The following is an 18,207-nucleotide window of genomic DNA, read 5'->3' as shown; positions in this document are numbered from 1 at the left end:
TCAACAAGCAAAGATTAGGAGGCAATTTGTTCTAGACACAAGGAACAACTATGACTATGAGCCATGTACTTATTCTCTCTGGGCATCAGTCTCCTAGTATGTAAAATTAGGGGCTTGAACTTGATGACTTCTAAGATCCCTTTCAGTTATAAGTCTCCAACTTCTGTGATTATATGAAATTCATCAGAACCTTGTATTCTTCATAGCTTTCAATCAACTGTACAACTGTAAAGATGGGGTCAATTAGAAAAATTTATTTGTTCAAGGTTACCTGTTCTCTCCTTCTACTTTCATGAAGGAAATATTTGATAGGAACATCGATCATGCTTATAAACATTTGTAGAGATGAGAAGGTAGTTATATGAGTTGGTAGTGGTATACCAAAGTTACATTTTGTTATCAGTAATATTCATGATTTTGTTTCTCACTGAAGTTTTCCTTACTTTCAGAGACCTCGAAAATTGGTTCTCCTTATCCCCAGTACTCTCAGAATGATGTCCCCTCCAGGAAAGATACCTTTTGTGCATACTGTCCTTTTAAGGCGCCACATTAAATTTGTCATATAGAGCATTGGATTCAAGGTATTGGAATCTAAGTAGGGTGGTTCTACTACAATGGATAATGAAAATAGAGGACTATAGAAATGGTGGCAGCTTTGTCCCACTGTTTCCAGTGTTTAGCACAGTGCTTGGTACATAGTAGCTACTTAATAAATGTTTATTGATTGATTGCCTGTTTTCTTCCTCCCAGTTTCATCCATAAATACTCTTGCAGTAATCTGTCAAACTTTTAGCAGATGAATTTCCCCCTTTTGCTACTCTTTGCTATTTTGTGAAGTGACCCTGTCTCTAATCTTCCATACTCTTCCTTCTCTAACATTTTCAAAATGGTATTTTGGCTACCATGTCTTTCTACTTGGCAAGGAGATTAATGGTGAAATGTTTCTTGTTTGAAGCAGTTTCTGGGCTCTTTGGTCATTGTGGCAAATGCATTATATCTATTAAACTTCAACAGGGAATGATTATGATCAGAGTCAATGCTTTTTTCCCTGTCTCTCCATTACTCCCTTTTAGGCATCAGTCATATGTATGAATAGATTAAGTTGGAGCCAGGTGCACACACTGTCTTCTTTTGTCCTTAATTTTTCTCTTCTGCTATTTTAGTACTGATTTTGACCTTTGTTTTAGTTTGTCAGTAGTCTAAATCCACATATATTATCTACATATTATATAATACATTCTGTATACATATGATTCCATAAGATTTGAAAATGAGTTACACATTGGTAGCCAGATTTTTCCTGTTGGTTAAAATAGAACTAATTTTAGATTTGTCATGTTGCTTGGTGTTAAGAATATATAGTGTCTTCAGACTCTCTTCTTTTAAAAATATTTTTCTTGATGTCTTTTTTATCACATATGTTTCCAATATATCTCTCCTCCTTTCCTACCCTGTGAGCTGTCCCTGGTAAGAAAAATGGTAAAAGAAAGAGAAAAAAATAACAACTCAGCACAATCACCTGACACATTGACTGCATATGCAGTATTTGCAATATACTACCTCTCTATTTTACAGATGAGGAAACTGAGGCTGAGAGAAGTTAAATGACTTGTTTAGGATCAAGCAGTTAATTAAGGTTTGAAGAAAGATTTGCATTCAGGAATTTGATTGCAACTATACATTTAGCCCCTGTGCCACATAGCTGTCTCAGTCATTCCATACTTAATGAGGCTGGTCCTTAAACAGTAGATGCTCTGTCCCTGGGTACAGTACTTGAAGCCTTTCAAACTATAGAAATCTTATAGAACTGATCAACTGGTCTACCCTTCAAGAAAACAGGGTCATTTCTATGCTGCAATTAGCCATCATGGAGAGAGTTCTGTAGAGGTACTCTGTGCATTATTTAAACTTAACATTTGATAATATTGCTACATGATTCAGCCCTTTTTATATAATCTAAGAAGATAATTGATGTACACTTTTTATCTTGAGTAGACATCATTTATTTCTGCTGCCCAATAGAAGCTGCCACTCATGAATACTACAGGTCCATGAATTCTACAAGACTGAAGAAATGATAGTTTGTTCATACATCCAGAGCTTAGCACAGTGCCTAGCACAGAGTAGGCACTTGATAAATGTTTATTGAATTGAAAATCAAGGCCTCCTTGGCCACTGGGGAAGCTGGGACAGTCTGGCATAAATGAATGAGGCTATCTGTGGCTACCAATTCATGACAGTCAGTATATAACTGGGAATATTCTAAAGTGTCATTCTGATAGCTTTATTCATTTGCTTGAGCCTTGATGGTACTGATTATTTAATATGCTGATCACTCAAATGTTTCTAGACCATGATATATCTTTAGGTTCTATTGAAATGGTAAATTATCTGCAAAGTGATGTTTTTTCCTAAATCTTTTTTTTTCAGGGAAGTTGCCTTTTGGCACATTTTCCTGGAAACTGGCTGGACAAAATAGTTTTATCTCCTACCTTTGCTACATAATTTCTCTGTTATTTTTTTTAATAGGGCAGTATGGGGGGAGTGTTACAGATATGAAATGTTGCATGTGTTTTCAGGTGAGATCACTATATTATTAGTTTTAGTGACCTGTAACTATTTTGCTTTACATCTCACAAAGTGGAAGTCATTTGTAAATGTTTGTAAAATAAAAATAAAGCACATCAACAAAACTTAAAGCTAAAAAAGGAATTTGAATTGACTCTAAAGAATGGGTCAGTATAATTTAGATTTAAGAGCAATTTCTGGATTATTAACAGTCATACCACAGAAATGAAGATTGTCAAATATGGAGTCTTAAGAAGCCATTCTATTCTATACTGTACCTGACAAAGAAGGCTGTCAATACAACATCATAAGAAAATTGTTTATTTCCTCCTGATGACTTCCAGAGAAGGCAAACTCAGAGAGCCCTAGTGAGGTTTGAAGACGGATTACTGGATTTCAAGTCTAAAATACTAACTTATGCCATAGAACTATTCCAAATGCAAAATCTTCCAAAGTTTTCATTAATTCCATAGTATTTTAATTTCCCACTGTTCTGTACTTTTAAATCAATCAATAAACATTTATTAAGTGCTTATTATGTGCCAAGTGTTGGGGATGCAAAAAGAGTCCAAAGAGAGTCTCTGATTTCAAGGAAGTTACAGTCTAAAGGGGGATAAAATAAACAAACAAATATATATAAAGCAAATTATACCCGGTATAAATGGGAAATAATTAACAGAGAGAAGGCACTAGAATTAAGACAAGTTGGAGAAGGCTTCCAGCAAAAGATAAGATTTTAGTTGGGATTCAAAGGAAGCTAAAGAAGTCAGTAGGCAGTAGAGTGGTACTGGAGGACCGAGTCAATTAGTCATGTCTGAAATGATTATTAATTTTGGACACTTCACTCTTCAATACTTAAATTATTCTTGAGAGGCAGTTGGGAGTTTGGGTAGGTGATTCAGTTTAGGTTATTAGGGATTTCATACAGTGGAGAGAGCACTGAACCTGGAGGCAGGAAGACCTGAGTTCAAATCCAGCCTCAGACATTTACTAGTTGTGTGACCCTGGGCAAATCACTTAACTTCTACTTGCCTTAATCCCAAAGAGAAGGAAATGGCAAACCACTTTACCACTCTGCCAAGAAAACCTCATGGACAGTACTGGCATATTATGGTCCATGTGGTCACAAAGAATCAGACACAACTGAACAACAACATTAAGGGCTTGATATGATCATAATATATCAATGATCTCTGATTTGGTTAGAGAGAAAATGCCTTGTTCCACTAGAATGGGAATCTGACTCATGTTGTAGTAGAAAGACTGTTGGACAGGGTATCAAGAAACCTAAATTTATAGGACAATCACAACACTGTCTAGTGTGACTCTGCATAAGTCATTATTAAATCTCTTTCCTAATATGTCAAATGGGGATAACTATATTTGTATGGTATCTCTCACAGGGATGTTGTGAGGAAAGTCCTGTGTGGGCAATAAAGTACTCTATAAATGGAAGCTATTTTAAAAAGGTATTTGTGTACTCAAATTGAAATATGCAACAATTCTTAGTATTTCATATGTTAATAAGACCTATTCAACATAGGTATGATTCTTTTTTCTTGGCACCAAAGTATGATATCATAAATGCTGGGAAATTCTGGTAGAAAATATGTAAATAGTAAGCATGAATTTAGAGATATCTCTTTATATAGATTCAGAGATATGGAGACATAGGTCAAACCATACAATCATAAAATCTTCATCTAACACAGAATTTCAGTATGGAAGCAAATTTCAGTATGGCCAAATGTTGGTTGGTTATAGAAATACTTGGAAGTTGTAACAGGATCAAACCACACAATCATAAAATCTTCATCTAACACAGAATTTCAGTATGGAAACAAATTTCAGTATGGCCAAATGTTGGTTGTAGAAATACTTGGAAGTTGTAACAGGATCACTACCACAGAATTAAAGTAGTGAAATGTTTAATAGGCTAGCATATTAATATTTAGGTTTTAAGTTATTTATATGACATCATTTGTGTCATATTTCATGCATACCTTTGGAATGATGCCATTCTTAGAATAAGTGTTAGACAGTAAAGCAAGCTGTGTATATGGAAACATGTACATTAGGATTATACATATTTTCTTGTTCTAAGAATTATTACTTCTTAGGGTAGCTGAGAATATGTAGATGTATACCTGTAATTAACCTTCTGACCTCAAATTTTGGTCAGACCTCTTGCTCACACATACATGGCAAGAGACTTCATAGTTAGAATTCTTGGAAATTGCATCAAATGCAAATGTTAGTTGGATTGCTTTGGTCTCCACACCTGTGTGAGACTTTGAAGGAACTGAGTTTCTCCTAGAAGTGATGGGGGTTTAACTAGTCAGAGCTCAAAGTAATTTTCTATTATTATCTCTCTCTCTTTTCTGTGTGAAATCTCAGAGGCATGTCAAGGACATCACTGACTATTTATACACATTGGTTATCACTGGCTCTTCTTATCATTTGCTTTCCCTAGGTCTAGGTACAATCTTATCTTTTAATATTTGCTGCCTTTGCTTCCAAATTTGGAATAATTATTTCAGATAGCAACTCATCATCCCAGACCTAAACAAATACCATCATCTATTTCTTATTGTTATGGTTGTTGAATCATAGTAATTACAAATAAGGATAAACATCTATGCTGGCTGCATGTCTTAGATATGAATAAGGAACCAAAACATATAGCATGAGAACAAATCTAATTTTAGAGTTTGATTGTACTTTCTTTCCCCTAAGAAATATTTGCTTTAAATGATTCATTATTGTTGTGTATATATTCAAAGGAAATGGTGGTGGTGGAGTATAGCTAATATGTTAGATGAAGGAATCATGAACCAGAATTGTCTGGCATGATTAGCTGAGTCCATAGAGATAAATATAAAATTGTGTATTTAGGTTTAAAGAATCAATGAATAAGTTGGGGAGATGTAGCTAAATTGTAGTTTATGTGCAAAAGACTGAAGGATCAATTAGTAATCAGAGTGATATGGCAATCACAAAGAAGAAAAACAATCATTGGGTTGCAAAAAGAAATATATGGAGCAAAATAATAGAAGTGATAGCCCCACTGTTAATACCATATTTAGAATTCACTTATGGGCAGTTCGTTTTAAATGACATTGACAAACCGAGGTATGTGCAGGGATAGCAACTTGGATTCTAAAGGGACTGAATGCAAAAATTATGAAGATCAGTTGCAGAAACTGAGATATTTAGTTTGGGGGAGGGACAATGGGACATGATCACTATCTTTCAATAACTGAAGGACTGCCATAAAAAAGGAAGGATTCTATTTGGCTCTAGAGGGTAGAATTAGGTAGAAGTTACAGGGATGAAGATCTCAGCTCTTAACAATTAGAGCTGTCCTCAACTGGAATAAGCTACCTGATGGGAAACACACTGACTGATAGATCAGGAAATCGAGAACATTTACTATGTGCACTGTGTTAAGTGCTAGAGATACAAATACAAGCAAGCTAGAGAGTCCCTGCCTTCCACGAACTTATATTTGAATGGGGGAAGACAACACATGAAGAGATATTGGAAAGGGGCAGGGGGCATTACACCATGGCTTGGCAAGATAAGACCAATGTTTATTTATGAGAACTGACAGACTTAAGATCCGAATTGAAGGTTCAGGTGGAAGGGGAAAGGACAAGAACGGCTAGAGAGCAGACAGCATGGTGTGGAGATGGCAGGGAAATTCCTCATTACTGAAGCCAAAGTCTTCAGGCAGAGGCTAGATGACTTGTCAGGGATAGTTTGAAAGAGGTTTGTGCTTCAGAGCTAGGTATTGGACTGGATGGTCCCTGAGATCTCTCCATAGAATCTAAGAATTTATGACTCAGCTTACATCAAACTTACATATATACTTATACCCACAGAGTAGGATTAAATATTACTTGGATGCTCCAATGTAGCATAGAGATGAGCCTGGGTTCTTAAAAGCTATGTAAGTGCCAGGCCTTACCAAGAAAGGCCTCAGACAAGGCCTTGGAGATGGAATGCCTATCTGTCATCTGGGGACTACGTTGTGTAAGTTTAGAAAGAGTCACCATTATCAGATTATTATATTTAGTGGCAATAACAACCCTCACAACAACTCTGGAAGGTAGGTGCTATTGTTATTATCCTCATTTTACAATGAGGTGACTGAAGCAAATGGCCATTAAGTGAATTGCCTAGCTGAGGCTGGATCCAAACTCAGCTTTTTCTGACTCCAGACCCAACACTCTATCTGCTGTGCCATCTAGCTATCTCATGAAGACATCCTGCTAAGTAATCTGTGTGGGTGAGGGGAGTAATGTATATGTGTGTGTATGTATTTATATGGAACTTAACTATATGCCAGGCATGGTGCTACATGCTTTACCCTTATTACCTCATTAGATCCTCGCAACAACCCTGCAAGGTAGGTGCTCATTTTATAGATGAGGAAACTGAGGTGTGTCAAATAGGAGTTAAGTGACTTGCCCAGGGTCACACAGTTAGTAAGTGTCTGAGGTCAGATTTTAACTGAGGTCTTTCTGACTCCAGGCTGGGTGCTCTTTCCACTCACTGCACCATCAGGCTGCCTTATGAAGACTTTGTGCTGTATAATCTGTGTGGGTGAATGTCACCACAAAGGTGACATCAGAGCCAATGAAGTATTAAAAAAATTTATATATTTGCATATATATATATATGTGTGTGTGTATATAGATGAACTATTTTAAAATATGTGTGTATATATAGATACAATGTACACACAATATATATATATATGTATATATATGTTATACTTTGATTCAGTCCTATAACCTCAGCCTGTATTCCTTGACTCACATATCAAGTAATGCATGTAGGTTTCTATTTTTTTTTTAAGTTTCTATGTGATCTTCAAATGTCCTTGTGGAAAGTGCTCCCTGATACAACTCATTGCCCGTTTTAATGCCTGTGCAGTGTTTTTCTGATGTTCCAGGCATATAGTGCAGTTCCCAAATTACTAAAGTTTATTTCTACAGAATGCCACAGGGAGAAATTAACTTTCACACTGGCCTGTTTTCCAGATAAAATAAATGGCTATAAATACACGATTAACAAGTGAGGTATTCAATTAACCTAACATAACTTGCATGACCACATCTCAAGTTGGAAGTATTTATTTTTCACTGATTGTAGTTTATAGTGTCTATCCTACTTGAACCTGAACTCTGCAACTACAACAATTCATACAGAAGGGCAAATAGTACAGTTGCTTATGACGTGGTTTGTTTTCCTGAACTCCAGCAATTCTTCAAGTCAGCCACCTTATATGTTGCTAATGCTATCAGTTCAGTGGAGACATTCAGACATCATTGCAGGGAATAAAACAACTGAGAAGGATTCCTTTGTGATGTGTAAATTTCCTTTTGCTAGAAAGTATTATTTAATCATCTAATTAAATGCTCAGCTCAGATCTTTTGATTTATAAAATCAAGGGTATGAAATATAGGATGTATATTAATATTCTTTATACTCACTTTCAGAAATAGATTTAAAATCCCCAGCTTTTATTTTTTTCAGCTATTATGAAGTTTCAGTATTTTAGTATTATTTCCCCCTATTGTAATTCCTTTCACTCTGTTTTTTTTTTTTTTGTCACTTAAGCACAGAAAAGACTAAAAAACTAGATAAGGGGCTAGAGATAGAATCAAAAAGGAACTTTCAACTCTAAGATTGACAATTGTGATGCAAAATGATAAGCAGAGGTCCTTAAAGGAGGCCTTGGTAATGACCTCAATTTTGTAAGAAAGGTAATTAAAAAAAGACTGAGTCCTCAGTGAATATGATTGAATCTGGCATGTCACAGATGCTTTCAGCACAGCCATCTCTTCCAAATGACTTTAATTATCCTATAATGCAACGTAGTATGCCATAAATTTTTACTATATTACAGTGACACTTTGCTCCTTTCTAAAGTTTTGGGTCCATTAACATTCTTACTGTGCCCCACTGACTTACTAAAGTCTAGAAGATGGCTTTAAATTCCCTATGGATTTAAACAGGTCATGCACATTTTCAAAGAAGGAAACTTTTTTTTTGTACTAAAGGGTAGGCAAGAATAATTTGTATGAATTTAAAGGCTATCAGAGTGTGAAGTGGAACAGTGTCTAGCAGAATGACGCATCATGCTTCTGGAAGGAATAGTGCTAGACTGCCCTTTCTCTTTAATGCACTTCTACGGGATCAGGCTTCGGTTGAATAAAATTTGATTCAGCAAATATTTATTAAGTGCTTCCTATGTTCAGAGTCCCATTTTTTTTCTTGGCCTTGAAAGATAGGTAGATGAATAAGACAAGCTCCCTCTTATGATGGAACTTTAAAATATGTATGTAGGGATATACCACACATACAAATAACTATTATGTAAAATGAAAAAGATAAGTTTATATGAGAGAGACAAAGTGGTATTTTTTTTCCTTTGGGACTGAGAGATATAATTCAAGGGAAGACATTTGAAATCAACCAGGATGTTTGCGAAGGGAAAAAGGATCATGCCTTCCCCAAGGTACCCAATAAAAATAAAGATTTATATATACTTATATAATTCCCATTACACTATAGTATTCTTGAGCACAAGGAATGTTATACTTCTATCTTTGTATCACAAGCATGACACAATTCTTGCTATACAGTAGATACATTAAAAAGGCTCCTTGATTAAGTCAGAAGACAATGATTCTTGTCCTGGTCCTGCTACTGATATACTCAGTTTGAGCTATACAATGGAGGATAGGCTGCTTTCAGAGGTGGTAGGTTCTTCCTTGGTTTATCAAGTAAATCTTGGATAATCTCTTTATGTCTGTATGATAGAGTTTGGACCATGTGGCTAGTAAGGTCCCTCCTATTTCTGAAATTCTGGGCTCATGACCTTGGGCAAGCTGCTTGGTGTCCTCATTTATAAAATGAGAAGTTTAGATTAGATTTCTTCTCCAAAGTTCTTTTTTGATTTAACATTCCATGACTGTATAAATCTCTCTCAGAAAATGGCAAAAAAAATATGCCTATCTTGGAAGAGTTAGCATTATTACAGTTAAGAGTTTTCTAAATTTTCTAATTCATGCACAAAACACTTTTGGGCTTTGGGTTAAAGAATATAACTGGGACAAAGAGGGATCAAGAACATTTTCAGGCAAAGCAGAGGAAATTGAACTTGTTTTTATACTGAAAAATTGCCACATGGACTAAGTATTTTTGAAGCACACCAGAATAGCACTGAGCTACTGTGGCTGAAGGAAGTCAGGATCCTAACTGGAAGAGGCAATTAAGATAATTTAGTCCAACTTGTTCGCTGAACATATGAATTTTGTGACTCACCTGAGGTCAAACAGCTAGTATATGACAGGATTAGGATTTGAACTTGGGTCCTTAGTCTTCAGTCAGTGATCTTTCCCCTATATAACTACATAGCTTTCTGGCATCAGGAACTTGCAAGTCTGTTTACAATAACTGTTCATATTCCACTCAGGGACTTGGAAATCTCCTGGGTTAGCTTTTTTTTTTCTTTTTTGAGGGGGGAAGGTAGGGCAATTGGGGTTAAGTGACTTGCCCAAGGTCACACGGCTAGTTTTTTGTGTTAAGTGTCTAAGGCTGTATTTGAACTCAGGTTCTCCTGACTCCAGTGCTGGTGTTCTATTATTCACTGTGCCCCCTAGCTGCCCCAAGAAACTGGGTTAGCTTTTTAAAGGGTTTAACATTGTCTGCATGTCAGATTTTGTTTCTGTCCTCAGTGCACATGATCTCTTACCCCAGCTTACCTTCCTCAAGTTTTCCTAGACTTTTGTTCCACCTGCAATTCATCATTCTATTCCCTCATCAATTCTGCTCAGCCCATCCTGTTCCTGCTGCCTCAATAAAGCATCTTGACATAGCCCATCCTTGTTTTATGTAGTACATAAAACAAGTGTGCCATGCTTCTACCACATGCTCTGCTCTCTTTCTTTCCCTTCCTCAGACTCTGGGAAAAGGAAACCTTCCTTTCTTCTCCCATCCTCAGGTAATTATCACTAGCATAAAAATTTGCTCACCTAACTCTTACCTATTCACACTGAGTGGAAGGAACCACATGGTTTTCTGGAACATAATTTCATTTTTTAGTGTGGGGAATATACAGATAAGAAATGATCCCACCATACTGAAAGATGCACTAGATTAGAGCAACTAAAAATGCAGATTTGTGGCATAAATTTGACTGAGTTTCTGAAATGTCCAAGTAGAATTCAGCCCTAAAAGTAAGGGACAGATTAACTGTATATAAGACGTCAGCAAAGCAGTGATAGGAATGCAAACCACATCTTTAAGCTGTGGAGAGTTCCAACTTTACTTGCTTACTCCTAATGAATGTAAAGTATACTCATTGTAAGAAAATGACAGTCATTTCATCATGGACGGTAGGGATGGCCAAGGAGAGAGAAGTGCCATATTCAGGGTGGATCTATGTTATTTTCCATCTTCACTGCAGTGATCATTACTTCCTTCTGTCTTCCCGATGCTCATTGAACAGAATGGAGCATCATTGATCTCCGTTCTTTTATGAAAAGCTTCTCATGTTAATGGGGAAAAAAAATTAAATGAGGAAAATCTCCATTCTGCCCAGTGCTCTCTCTTGGGATGGAACAATTTACCAAAGATACTTTTCCAGGTGAAACAGCTGCTAAATCTTTTCATTTATGTGATACTTAGAAATCTTAAGGGAAAAAATGAAGATAAACAAATGGAAAGAATCAATAAGCTTATCATACTGCAACTGTAAGTCAGACTTTCCTTAGCATTTCTGAATGGTGGTGAAAAAAACTAACAATGTCAAAAGAGAACAATATTAAAAGGCATTTGGAAAAAGAACCTAGTAAAAGAAAACTTGTACTAATTAAGAATTAGATTTTTGCCACCCAAAACTGACTGGCAAAAAGAGGAAGAAAAATAAAACCCTTCAGTTTTCATGTACATGGATAATAATTATTCTTATTTAATATATCTGAAAGAACACAAAAGGCATCCTAGGAGGAACTCTCTTAGAAGTTCTTTAAACCCAATTCATTTTGAACCCCAATTATATCTGAAAGCACGAACAATAGTCTAGCTGTGAAATTGGAGCTAGTTTCATTCAGATTTCTTTGATGACACCCCCTAATTGCCAAAGCAGAAATAGAATTTCAAGAAGATAAAATAGAACAGTCATTACTATACCCAAACAGTCAAGTATGCACTAAAACAAAGGAAGATTCTTCAGTTAAGAGTTAACATTTGTCTTTTTGTTGTTGCTATTGTTATTTTTCTTTTTTTTTTTCCCCAGCCAACCAAATGGGAGAATGATGTTTGAGTGCTCAGACCCAGGGGCAAAGTAATGATTCATGAAGAAACTTTCTGGAGAGAAGGCATGATCCACCACCTCCTGCTTAGAATGAATCTGGAGAACATTTGTCTTCTGGGTCAGTGGTAAGAACTTCCCAGAAGAATTTAAGAGACTGAACTCCTCCAGGAAAACAATACATGATATCATTGACCTTAATCCAAGTTCGGTAAAATTCCCAAGGGCAGTAGATTCAGTTCACAGGAAAACTTCAAAAGTCTAAGTTATAGATATTGGCCATTAAAACTCTATGACCTGAAAATCAATAATTGTGTGATTGGATTTTAGAGTTTTCTCAGATAGTTCAACAATACAACTTGGTAATGGTGTATGTAGTATGATAATAGTTTCAAAGAGGCCCAATGGAAGCTCTGAGAATGGGAGTTATTACAGTTAATAATTTGGTTGCCATAAAATAACAACAAAAATCTGAAGGTCACATCCTCCCTTCTCTTTTAACTTAGATCATAAAATGCTATTGACATTATTGGTTACTGCTTAGGGCTGGCAGTGATAAAAATGATTCATTCTGACCAATGGAGATTTATGCTCACACAGTCTACTTAAATCTAAGAAAATTATTTTGTTTAGATTTTTATTTATTGTGACAGAATTAATCTAAATAAATAATTCCGTATGTCCAATGTGCATGGCTTATGAAGACTACCTACTGATCATGTGAATAACCAAGATTGGTACTTCTGGGTTCAATGCCTTAAAGAAACATGTAAGTCTGAGAGAGTGCACCATTCTCATTCAGTCTTCAATCTAAGATTTACCTAACCACAAGAAACGTATATCTCATTTTAATGGCTATGTATAGAATGGGCAAGTAAGCGGAGCAGTGGATAGAGTGCTGAAACTGGAGTCAGGAAGACTCATCTTCCTGAGTTCAAATCTGGCCTCAGACACTTATTAGTTGTGTCACTCTGGGCAAGTCACTTAACCCTCTTTGCCCCAGTTTCCTCATCTGTAAAATGAACTAGAAAAGGAAATGGCAAACCAATCCAGTATCTTCACCAAGAAAACTCCAAATGGGGTCATGAAGAGTTGGATACAACTGAAAATGACCCAATAATAACAAAAAGACAGAATGTTAGTATTGACTATGAATGGAAACTGCCTTATTTCTGGATGGATAAATGATATCTTTAGGTGTAAATCCTCATTAACAACAAAAAACATTTCCATAGTGCTTTAAAGTTTGAAATGCACTTTCTTATACATTATTTTATTTGGTTCTTACAACAACCTTCTAAGGCAGGTGCCACTTTTATCCTCATATTACAGAAAAGGAACTTAGGTTCTGAGCAGTTATGGAAATTGTTCAGGGTCAAACAGTAATTGTCTGAAGGATTTAAACTTTAGGTCTCCCTAACACCAAGTTCAAAACTCTTCTTTTGCACCTTCATCTTATGACAACTGTTAGAAAGAATATCATCTATTTTTAAGAAGTGTATTTTTGTTTTAAGCTTACTAAACCATGTTGAGTGGCTGTAATGTAAAATAAATTATATTATCTCAGTGGAAATTTAAACTCAGCGATGGTTAGGAATTCTGGAAAGAGCAATAAAAAATTCAATCCAACTAAACAAACATTTAAATGCCTATTATGTGCTGGCCACTGGGCTAGATGCTGGGGATTCAAAAAAGAAAACTGAAATAGCTATGGCCTCAAGGATCTTGGATCCCATTGGGGAAGATATGTCATATTGAAAGGAGAATAAATACAAAGCTATACAAGCTAGAGTCAGTCTCTAGTGGGGGCTTTGGTTATTATTACATCAGCCAATGTTTTGTCACAATAAATTCCAGAATAAGAGAGTCACCGAGGCATGACATACTTTTACCTTCATAAATGTAGATACACTTTATCTCTCATAACATTCCTTATTTTTCCATCATAAAGTGGCACTGTTGTGGAGAGATCATTCACTGACTTTGGAAATGGAGGATCTGCGCTTGAATCCCACTTCTAAATTTTTAGCTACATCAGGCAAGTTATTTCCAGGAGGTAGAAGGGACTCTGTGATTATCTAGTTTAATGCACCCCCAAGAAGAAATCCCTTTACCATATCCCTGAAGGTAACCCTGTAAGATCTTCATTGATCAAAGTCACTACTTCTTAAGGTAGGATGCTCTACTTTTTGAGAGCTTCCTATCATCAATTTGGATTTACTTTAAAAAAAATTACTTTGCATATGCTTTATATGTTCATTGAATTGATTTACTTTTTTACATGTTTGATATTTCTGTGTCTTTGCAGGTTTCCTCCATTGCTTCTAACTCTGCCCTCTGGGCAAAATAGTAAAAACTGGGGCCCTCTTTCCTGTGACATCCATTTCAAAGAATTTGAAAACATTTATCAATACTCTGACACTCAAATCTTCCTTTCTCTTAGATAAATACGACCCATTCCTTCCACCAATCTTCACTGAGTATCTATTGCAAAAGTATGATCTTTCCAGGGAAGGTCTATGAAGTCAAAACATCACAATAATATTAAGATGTTTTGATTTCTAATATGATAAATATTGATAGTTGTAAGCCACAGAGACAGAAAGCTCTTTGGGAGGCTCTCAATAAATTTTTAAGCTTATAAAGGGGTCCCAAAGCCAAAATACTTGAGAACTCTCACAGAGAGTTTGGTTTCAAGTCTCTCTAACACTTTATAGCCCTCTTACTGATATGCTTTTGCTTGCTATGTCCTCCTAAGATTTGAAGCCCAGAACAGAGTGTAATAATACTAATGGCAATAGCTAACATTTATATGGTACTTTAAGGTTTGTATAAGGAGATATCTTATCTCTTTTTATCCTTATAACAGCTGAGTGAAGTCAGTGCTTTTATCATCCTTATTTTACATATGATAAAATTCAGACTAAGAGAGGTTAAGTGATGGCCCAGGGTCACACAGCTAATTAAATATCTGAGGCAGTATGTCTTCCTGACTCTAAGCTGATCAGTCTATCAACTATTCAAACTAACCACCCCACAATACTCAAAATTGGTCTTAGGGCAGAGGACATCAGTACTTATAAAACTCCTTCATTCTGGACATCACACTTCTGTTCAAGTAGCCTAAAATCACACGAATATTTATTGCTGCCACATCATACTATTGATTTATATTATCTTTCAGTCCACTTGAATTTCTATGCTCTTTGTAAACAGACGTAGCAGTTAGGTAGACCTGAAGTAAGGACAACCTGAGTTCAAATCCAATCTTAGACACTTGCTACTTATATGCCCTAGGGAAATAATTTCACATTAGTCCACCTCAGTTTCCTCATCTGTAAAATGAGGCAACAATAGCACCTACCTCCTAGGGTTGTGTGAGGATAAAATAAATTAATATTTGTAAAGCACTTTTAAAAATTAAAGTGCTATGGAAGTTTATTATTATTAATTATTAAATGAAATATTATTTAGCAACATTTCTTCCATCCTGTACTTGTGTAGTTTGAGTTTTTTTAACCCAGTTGTAAAACTTTATATTGCCCATTGTTAATCTTAATCTTGATAGAAGGATCTCATTTATCTAGCCTTTTGAAATCTTTTTGAACCCCAATTCTCTCATACAGTGTATTGGCTATCCCATCCAAATATGTTTCCCCTGCTGATCTGACAAGCAGGCTATTATACCATCTCTCCAGTACATGTTGAATGGAACAGGGTTGTGGCCATCCATTGATATCCCAAGAATATTTGCCTACAGACTTCTGTCCAGAGGGGCCCTGACCCATTAAGATCATGAATCTACCTCATTCCAGTGTCATCTTCACAGATATCTTTTCCATAAATGGAGCTTTGTAAAAAGTCTTACTGAAATTTAAGTATCCTATGATTACAATATTCCCCTCAATCACCAGTATAGTTAGTACAGTGAGATATCTCTAAGTACCCTTCTAACTCTAACTCCTATGGCCTTCAATGATCAATTTGGATTAACAATAGAGGGAAAAATACTTTTCATGTATCCACCCTAAATAAATAGTCCTATTCTCTCTTTTTTAGTGTTCACAACATAAATTGCTAAGATTGAAGGAAGATATTTCATTTCAGCACAAGTTTTTATGTTGATTATTTGTTTTCATGGTCTTGATCAAAGAGGCACAGAAATGACCTCATTAAACTTCATTACTTAGCCATTACATCATAAATTTATTTCTCTTATGGATTAAGGCTTTAAAATAAATAGAAATTAATTTAAGGTTCTTAGGGCTTCAGTATTTGACCTTGTAATTCATTCACAAAAAGGAGCTAATCTAACAGGAAAAAAGTTTATTGCTTTCCTTAGCAAGTAGTTTGCAGATTTATCTGACATATTCTAAATAGGGAGAACAACAAATATTTCTGTGAGACATAAAGAGATTTTAACTTAACATATATGCATAGTAGAAATCTAATGCCTAAAATCTGACATCTTCAGTTAACACTAAGATCAATAGGTTTCTTTTTTCTGAGTGAAAGAGTTAAACTTAGAAAAGCAATTCATATGATACCACTCCAGCAAAAATCGGGAACCTTATTGTGGTTTTAAATCTTTCTTGAGCTAGAGTCTGCCATGCTTCCAATGACATAAGAAAAATCACCTTTAAATAATACAGCCATGTATTTTTAAATATTGAAATGCACATTAAACAATGATTTCCACAATGTAACATGATTTCTCTCTCCACTACTTGTATCCTATTATGATCCCCAAATGGTTTTAACATGTTTGTGCCTTTTTTGGTATTGCAACATATTTATGTTCCAGGGGTGTGAAATTACTTCCCTCAAGAGTTTTTAATGATGTGCCTAAAACAATGCTGCAATATTAAGTTTGATTCTAACATATTCATCATATACACAATTTATTTCTGTACTGTGAATGTCCTTCAGCTGTGAAAGACAAATGATTTTTATTTGCTTGAGCCCTTCCTCAGATTATATGGAGGAAATGGGAAAAAACAAAACAAAACACACTAACCACTGTCATTTTCTAACTCCGGATTTTATTAATATTTGTACTATTTTATTTACTGAGGGAAAAAAAAACTGACCCTCCATTATAGTCTACTTGTGAAAACTCATTATATGGAGGTGACCCTGAGTTCTCAAGGGCCATGGCAGTACAAGCTGACTCAAGGATGGACTGTGTACTCTCTGAGAACCAGCTCAAATGAATTTGGAGAGCTTATCATCAGGTACTGAATCATTTTGGCTTTAAGAGTTCATGAAGTTTCACCTACTAAGTAATGAAAGGGTTATAATCTGCATAGGTTGTGTTTGACTCTTCATGACCCCATGGAGCATTGTGTGCTAGACCCTTCTATCCTCCACTATCTCCCAAAGTCTATCCAAGTTCATATTCGTTGTTTTCATGACACTATCTCTATCTCATCCCCTGCCATCCCCCTTTCCTTTGGTATCCATATAATTTAAGTAACAGGTTTTTTTTGAAGTAATGAGGTTTGTAGTGAAAGCAACTAATTTATGGAATCATGATAAATGAAATGCATGCTATCCTTAAATGTATTACATATTTTTCTGTATATCAATTCAAAATTAATTCAAGTCTTGCTATATGCCCTGATATCCCAAATATAGTAAGGAATTATGATTCTGTTGGCATAGGAACTCTCTCCACTGATGCAGATTGCAAACTGTCTATAATTGCTAGTCTTAAAACCTGAAGATCAGTGAGGACAAGTGATTTGCTTCTGGTGATACAGCTAGTGTCAAAGATGGTATTTGAATTTCTGGGTTTTTTTGCCTTCGAATCCACAGTATTATGCCATGCTATTCCTTATGTTCTTTGAAAAAGAAATGAAATTATATCAAAGTGTTCAGGCTGAGCTTAAGTTTTTGATATAAAATGCAAAATGTGTGAAATTCAAATATTTTGTGAAATGAACAATTATGTTGATGGTTTCTGCAGCACAAACTGTCAGTTTAAAAATACAGAGCTAGATATAGAAAAACTTTGAAGGACCTAGAATTAGCTTGTTTCTTCATAGGTGTCAGAACCTGCTCATAGAACCCTTTATCACCCAATAATTCCATACCCACAGATCTCTGGCTCTTGAATTTTATCCAAGAATATACCATAATATATGGCCAAGTCAATTCCAAATACTCCCTTTTTAATCACATCTGTTTTCTTGAGCCTGCATTCTAGAATAAATACTATTGTTAGACTTCTAGTTTATGTGCCTTCCCTCCCTCCCTCCTTTGTTCCTTCCTTCCTTCCTTCCTTCCTTCCTTCCTTCCTTCCTTCCTTC

At 35.6% G+C, this 18,207-nt stretch overlaps 1 protein-coding gene across 3 annotated transcripts in view; it reads right to left on the bottom strand.

The window, feature by feature from the left end:
* SGCG (sarcoglycan gamma) overlaps positions 1–18,207 on the bottom strand; it is a 313,430-nt gene that overhangs the window by 48,343 nt on the left and 246,880 nt on the right. The gene's annotated exons all lie outside the window — the stretch shown is intronic.

The sequence above is a fragment of the Petaurus breviceps genome, unplaced genomic scaffold (genome assembly GCF_028583685.1).
Source record: "Petaurus breviceps papuanus isolate PSGF00001 unplaced genomic scaffold, PetGlider_PUasm1.0 91133, whole genome shotgun sequence".
Lineage (NCBI taxonomy): Eukaryota > Metazoa > Chordata > Mammalia > Diprotodontia > Petauridae > Petaurus > Petaurus breviceps.
The sequence above is the reverse complement of the archived record's forward strand: the minus strand, read 5'-3'. Positions and strand labels throughout refer to the sequence as shown.